At 32.3% G+C, this 8,331-nt stretch overlaps 1 pseudogene; it reads right to left on the bottom strand.

Moving 5' to 3' along the window:
* Window positions 1-1,047: 1,047 nt before the first annotated feature.
* LOC140827637 (WD repeat-containing protein ATCSA-1-like) lies at window positions 1,048-5,931 on the bottom strand (annotated as a pseudogene).
* Between the last annotated feature and the right edge of the window lie 2,400 nt (window positions 5,932-8,331).

Here is an 8,331-nt window from a genome sequence, read left to right as displayed (position 1 = left end):
AAACGTTTAAAAATATTTTTAAGAAAAAATAATCAGTATTTAGCAAAATAAGTCTCGAAATTCGACTTATCTCGAGGGTATTGTTTTGTCTCGAGCATATGGCAAAAATTTGTGTGAGACGATCTCACGGGTCGTATTTTGTGAGACGGATCTCTTATTTTGGTCATTCATGAAAAATTATTACTTTTTATGCTAAGAGTATTATTTTTTATTGTGAATATCGGTAGGATTGACCCGTCTCACAGATAAAAATTCGTGAGACCGTCTCTCAAGAGACCTACTCCAAACATAAACCTCATAAGTTCATTTTGTAGATTCTAATTTTCAATCCATCTTCTAATACATACATATACACACACTCACTCACACACACACACACACACACACACACACACACATATATATATATATATATAACGTTTGAATTTTTTTTCGAACCGAGCTTGCACACAAATTATTTTTTTATATTTGTTAACTGCTCATAAACTTTAATATTTTATTAATATAATATAATTATAAATTAAATTAAAAAATTTCAAACTTTTATTTTCAAATAAATCACGGACATGTTCATATATTTCGAAACGAAGTTGACCGGATAAAAAAAATTAAAATTTCCAAGCTTAATCGAATTCGAGAATATATATCCAATTTAAGTTTTAAAATTTCAGTTCTCACAATTCAGTTACTTTATATTTCCCTTCCTTCATCTTATCAAAACTAACATTGATCATATTTAGATTTAACAAATGATCCTAAAATTAAACACCAATTAAGCAATCATAAAAATAGTAAGATAACAATTTCATAAATATAAAAATATTAATAGAGCGTTATTGTTTAAAATATAATGTAGCATTTGGCGGAAATTTTATTTTAAAAAGCGAAAAGGCGTAGAATGTTGTTTTAAAATGTTCATCTGTATTTTATAAATAAATAATAATAATAATAATAATAATAAAAACTTTGTTTCTACCATATTTAAAAATAAAATAGATTTTACTTACAAAAAACAAGAAAAAGAAAAAGGAAAACTTTACAAAATAATTGTTTGAAGAAACTACTTCTCATAGCCAAAGATTTCTGTATCATTACTCAGGCAAGCGTTTCATTCTAATTATACAAATCTATAAGACAAACTTCAAACTTCTTGTAAAAAAGGCGAGGCTACAATGTACAAGGAGAAAACAAAGACCAATAGATAAATAAACCTTAGTCACTCCAGTTATCCTGATCAGCTGCTGTATTTTGCCCTTTCCTCCATTCATCCTGCACCAAAATAAGGTTGGGATCGCTCGGCGTAGCACCAGAAAATCAAACATTCAAATTTAGAAAACCTACCATTTCATCAGAAATGAATTTTGATGGTGACCAGACGAGGATCTGTCTGTCGTTACCGCCAGTGTACAACTCCTACAAACAAGGGACCAAATTATTAATTTCTTTTTCAGTGACTCAATGAGAATTTATCCAGGGAAAAAATGATACAGCCAACATTTGTGGGGGTGCGTAGCCTTTTTTTTTTGGGGGTGGGTGTTAGGGAGAGGAGGAGGGAGGGAGACAAACATGATCCTGTGCGTTGTACCAACAGCAGTTGACATTTTCATAATGGCCACGGAAAGTCCCCTTTGTTTGACCAGACCACATATCGAATACCTAAAAAATTGATAGCATATATCACACAACAAATCACATATTTGAAAAAGTGATACTGTCACAGTAGAATGTAAGAAGAGGATGTATACTTTAACAGTGGTCATGCATGGAATATAAGCGAGGGTTGAATCATGAGATACAGCCATCTGTATAGCTTTCGTGCTTTGTAAACGTTTAGTTTCAAAGTTTACAAGTGTATTACATCCAGATTCTATATCCCATAACTTCAGCCGTGAATCAGAACCTGAGAGTCAAAGATGTAATAAAGAATTAACATCCATGATAATACAATTAGTTATAAAAATTTGGCACATTGCTCTGTATATCCAAAATGAAACTTCAATGACTGATAAGACCCAAAAATCTAAGCCAGTCCAAATTAACAAGGAAAGAAAGTAGCAACAGAGCATTACCCTCAGCCTAAGGTCGCGCTACTTTTTGCATATCAAAATTTCTCAGAAAGCAATGTATTGGAGTAGACCTCATAAAAACGGACTTTTAAAATACAATCTAACTAAAAATAAATCAAGGTTCCTAATGGCCACATCACATGTTGAGAAAATAACATAACAGATCATACCACGGAAGTTAGCATAATATTCTCTATTCTTTAAGTTTTAATGTAATATGGAACTGAGAAGTCTTTCTAGCCCCTATGCAAAAATATTTTGAAAAATTGAAGTGAAGGTTGCAAATAAAATAATGAATCATAGAAAAAAACAGTAGAAGGGAGAATACATGATAGACTTTTCTTCAATTTGTAGTAAATTCAACCTGCACTAAGAAGATACATGCCATCGTCGGTCCCCTTTATTCCAGTCACAACACCATAATGGCCAGTGGCACGATCATAATTCGATAGCATTCCAGGATGTAATCGCTGTTTTGTGGTTTTTACATGACTTGAAATCCTCCCAGTTGAATAGGACTTCAAAGCATTTCCATTGGGTACTTTCCTCTGAGGTGCTCGGACTTTTGCATTCGAAAGTTGTCCTGCCGATGAAGATTTCTACCAAAGAGCAAAAAAATCAAGGTAAATATAATTTCACTTTACAAGACACATCACATCTGTGGGTGCAAAAAGAGTATAGTGGGTGTAAAGCTTTCGACGAGACAGTATTTTGATACGTACGACAGCACAGAAAGTCAGGAACCAGGAAAAGATTTGGAGAAGTTCTGTTTCATTCTAATATGAAATTCTCTAACTTGATGATCATAGTCAAGCAAAACACTATCCTATATGTGAAATTTCACTAATTTCCTTTACCATGAACACATTTCAGTTAAAATAGACACTTATGTGGCACTTCCAAGCAAACTAAATTTCAAGGTGTCTTAATTAAAACAATAGCATAAGTATAGAAACATGCAAAGGATAACAATATCAACCATCTTATTCTTCAGGCTAAATTATGTATCTTAAAACACATATATCAATTGTTTTTGTCTTGGTACTAGAAAATAAGGAACCTTATTAGTTGTTGTGCGTGATAGAAGAGGCGGGCGTCTTCCAAGCTGAGAATGGGATTGATCTAAAATATGAAAGCATCCAGCACGCCTAATGTCCCAAAAACGTATAGCACCATCACATCCTCCGGTTACCAAAACCCACTCACTAGAAGTAGACCACTCCAATGACATTACACCATCTATCATAACAAACAAATATAACGAATAAAGATCCATCACATCATATCAAAAGCGTGAATTTCCTACAAGATCTAACACCGAATTGGTATTGTCAACAAAATAAACTACTTTCTATTCACTACAAAATTGAAGGAAGAGCAAGGAATATTTAGTTGGTGGCAGAAACAAAGAAAGTTTAACACAATTAGCATTATTATGTTTAGTAATTTAATTATGAAGACAAGGTAACTTGAGACCGAAAACATTAGCTTCTTATAGGGGTGAACGAAAAGGCACTATACTCATAAAGTCAGATTGTTGAATGAAGGTGTATATACAAACTTGAGACAGTTTAAGGAAATAGGTAGCAGTGTAAGAACAGAAGCAAAAATAAATATAAAAATAGGTACCGTCTATTATATGGAACAATTTGTCCAGTCTACAATTTTCCTATACTTAGAAATAAGGCTGATTTGTTCTACAGTTTCTTTTATACATCAAAATTGATAGTTCATCCCTTTGGAAAGATGTTGTCTTGATTTACTAGAAATATTCAAATTTCTTTTCTGAATTAACAAGTAGATAACTCAAAACTTCAGCTAAAAAAAAGAAGAACGAACTGTTATCAATAGAAGCATACATCGAATGATAAATCATATTGCTGCTGCCCCATGTCAACTTTGCTGATTTCTAACCTACTCCAAATTAATTATACTAGTGCATATACCATATTCAGAGGCAGAATAGAAATTAGTTCTCATCTAAATGTATAGTTATGAAGGACAAGTTTTTGGTTCTTAGTTCGCTAATGCTATTATGTGTTTACCTTCTCTTGGTATTCATGCTGAAGTAGTCTAATCATGTCAAGTACGAATTTTCGATTACCAAAATGCGAAAGCAGCCCAGGAAATTCAGGATTGAGAAAAATATCCTTTAAAATCAGTTGTAAGATCTCAGTCAGCAATTGATTAGCCCTAATAACACTCTACCAGCTAGTTTTTTGTTTCTAACAGGAAAAAACTTTAGTGTCAAATGCTTGTTGTTTAGGTAAAAGCTATAGTTGTTGGTAACACGCAACTCAAATATAAAGCAGCTCAAACACAATGTATCAACCGCTCTATGACGGAAACAGTTGCTGCTTCCTAACTATCCCCCTTCCAATAACTGCAACAACTTGCAACTATATGAGAATCACATGTGCACAAACAACATCCATACTTTCCTGTCAAACTCTAAAGTGAGTGCCAAGAAGGTTAATGTTAGACAAGGTGATGTAGAACTATTTACATACCACGATGACCTGATAATGTGTGGGCAAATGCACCGGAGGCTATATCACATAAACGAACTTGGACATCCTCGGTTCCAGCAGCAATTAACATGTGAGCTCTTGCTTGTGGAGACATAGCAATTTTATAAACCTTTCCAGGCATTTTAAAATTCTGTACAACCTGTATTAGAAATATTAAGTAATGCGAGATGGTAGAAGGATTCAAAATTTTATCCAAAGATACAAAAGAAACAAGACTTGCTTGTGTGGAATTTGTATCCCAGACATTAACATGATGATCATAAGAACCAGTTGCGAACAATCCTGTGTCAATTGGATACCAAATGGCTGAGCCGCTGAGGATATGGCATATTTATGTCCATTCTCATGCTGTTTGTTAATGACAAATACTGACTTGTGCTTTGCAATCAGGCCACCCCCCTCATAATTTGTTGCACGTTGAATATCATAGATAGCAACAGTTGCATCTGCTGCACCAGCCAGTAAATATCTACCCTCCGTCAAATCAACCTGATCTTGAATTGCAACAGGGCCACATTTTTTAAGGAAAAACATAGCATTACACCAAATCACAAAGATATTTTTGCTCAAAGAGGAAACGTCCATGCAGCATAAGTTTAATCACACTAGCTCAAGAAATAATACAAGTGAGAAATAATGTAACTCTTAACTTACCATCATGAACCACCCTATCAAATTTTTTAATCTAGCAATTTATAAAAAGAAAAAAAAAAACAAACGTGATACTCCACTGAAACAAACGCAAGATTTTTGGAGCAAAAGACATAGGATGTTTGTTTCCATTAACTTCAGTTAAGAGTTAAAAAAAAAAATTAAAAATGATTCGCCGTTTCAATCATAGTAATCTCACAGCCTTAAAATTTTAATGGCCCTCAAAGATGCAGGAAAACCCAATGATATGGCCAAAAAAGTTCAGCATATAGCTCAGTTTTAGCGGGGCATAAATCATAAAGAACCAATGCCCCGAAAATACAAAATCAATAGCAGCAGCAACTTTTGACATCATTATCATATTTTTTTCAAGTGAAAACCAGATGAAACTACAAAACCTTAAAAAAATCACAACATAATCACCAACAGTTCTTCAAGTAAGTATCAAATCGAAGAAATAATTAAAAAAAAAAAACAAAAAACAAAAAACTAAAGTGAGCAGTGAGAAAGGACCTGAAGAGAATCGATGGAGCCACGGTGAGAAGATACGATTTCCTTGTAATTGGAGAGTTGAGTGGAAGAAAGACGAGCTCTGGCAATACGATTAACGAATGAATTAGGGCGAAGGTTACCGAATTCTCTGTCTCTAGTCTCCTTCCACATCTTACTCGCATCTTCGATCTGCTTCTCCCCGCCACTTGAACAATTTCAGCTACCAACTGATCGAATCAGGCAAGAAACTGAATCAAAAATTACACAAATACTAATTTTTTGTTTAATTTACGAACAGTTTGTTCACCATCTCCATTAAGCTCAGAAATTGCTGGTAAAGTCAGGCTGTACTTATATTTTATTATTATTAATAATAATAATAATAATAATAATAATAATAATAATAATAAACAAATACGTGGTTGGCGTTTGTCTTCGGTTCTCAAATACAAATAAAATATTTCAAATTTTATTATCTTTACAAAAAAAAAAAAAAAAAAAAAAAAAAAAGAAACCTCTCTTAGAATTTTACATTTGGGACCGCCCTAGGCCCAAGCCTCAATTTTCTGTTATTAATATCCGAGGCCATTTTACATTTTGCAATTTTGATTATCATTTTTTTAAAGTTTTTATAATTTTAATGATTTTTCACGATGAGTGTTATTGTTAGATCTGGCCACGGGCTGGGATGGAGCCGGGCCGAGAAAATCCTGACTTTAACTGTAACTGTTAGCTCTAATTGTGAACCCGACGATCTGGGTTCGGCTTTGGGTCCGGTCTGGATTAACAGCCAGGTTCGGGCCAACCTATATATATATGGTCGGATTTTACCGCCCTAGTGCGAGCTCCTCGGTGTTGCATATTCAGTTCTTCAAAATGGTGTGTTGGAGCGGGTAAAACATATCGCCCTTGCACGCCCTTCACGCAAATATTCTTTATTTGCTTGAGGGCCCTCTTCGCAACTTAGCCAATAATTTCTTTCTTTTTGATCAAGTCCACCTATAAATCAAACGAAACATGTGAGAGACGAACAATATGCATAAATTATGAATAAAAATGATAAAATGCATATTCGATATCATAAACTAATGCAATAATAGATTAAAATAACACAATTAAAACATGTAAAAAAGACACTTATCAATTGCACTTATTAAAACTCTATCAAATATTATTTCATTATCCCAATAAAAAATATTACATTTTCTCAATAAAAATTCTATTACATTTCAACTTTTAACTTCTGATATAAAATCTATTATATTTCATTATGATCAATCACATTCACTCGCATTTCCTCCCGTCGTTTTTTCTGATGCTCCCTAGCTAGTTTCGTCTTGGTATTCTTCTTCACTTTTAACATGGTGTGTTTGGTCAGCGGCTTTTAACCAATTATTGAGCAAACATCGAGCTTTCAAATTTTCTAATATTAAGCTAGAATATCTATCGTCTAATGTACTTCCTCCTACTAAAACATTGAACCACTGCAACCGTTGAAATTGAGCAAGCTACAATTTCTTTTTCATTATAGACAAAATTGAATATATTTGTCTTTTTTTGCCGCCACTATCGCAATATGTTGAAAGTTTTCTTATCTTCATCGCTAAAATGAAAAGTAGTGCTAAAATAATTCTCAAGTTCCTGGCCGGAACTTGAGGATCTTCGTGGATATTTCCTTTTCCTTTAATAAATATTGTTATTTAGTAATTTTAGAAGTAATATTGTTAATGATAATGAATTATGATTCATGTGGAACAATTTGTTCATCATATTTGTTGTTATATTCATTATAAATATCATATAATGAGTTTTAATTTTTTTTAAATCAATGAAATATTAAGAACTGTTTCCGTAGTATGGTGTAAAGAATCATAATATGATATTAACATTTTTGTAAATAATACAATTTAGTATATGATCTAAAACAAAAGCATATAAAAATATTTCAGGAATTTATAAAAAATATTTTTCTCATTTCGCTTTCATTACATAAATACATTGAACTAAACATCATCACTAGATTAATATGTTCACTAAAAATATATGTGATGTTACAACAATGTGTTAAAACTAAATGAGAATTAGAATAATAAAGACCAGATAATTGGTCTCTAGCATCATTAAAAACTTTTAAAACTTCACAAATACTAGTGTATATTTTCTATTGATTCGAAAATAAATGAATATCACGAGCTTAAACATGTCGCTGAAAATTATAAATAATAAATCTTTATATTCAAAATACGATAATAATAATTTATATTGTTGAATTCCAACGAGTTAGAACGTCTCGTGCAAACCATTTTGGTCTCATAAAATTTATTTTGCAAAAAATTTGTCAAATTGTTTCATAACTTGAGGATGTGTCCATAGATAATGAATTGGGTTCCTTATTGGTTGAATATGGGATGATAACTTTTTTAGTTCATTTTTAACACACAATTTAAAATATGACATGTGCATCTAATATGAAAAATCTATCACATAGTAATGATTTACATATTTCAATAAGTCACTAATACAAGAAGTATTTTCACTAGCATTATCAAAAGAAATTGAAAAAACTTGAGAATTTAGAACATATATTCTAA

The sequence above is a fragment of the Primulina eburnea genome, chromosome 3 (assembly GCF_022965805.1).
Source record: "Primulina eburnea isolate SZY01 chromosome 3, ASM2296580v1, whole genome shotgun sequence".
NCBI lineage: Eukaryota > Viridiplantae > Streptophyta > Magnoliopsida > Lamiales > Gesneriaceae > Primulina > Primulina eburnea.
This window is presented reverse-complemented; position numbering and strand designations above follow the sequence as displayed.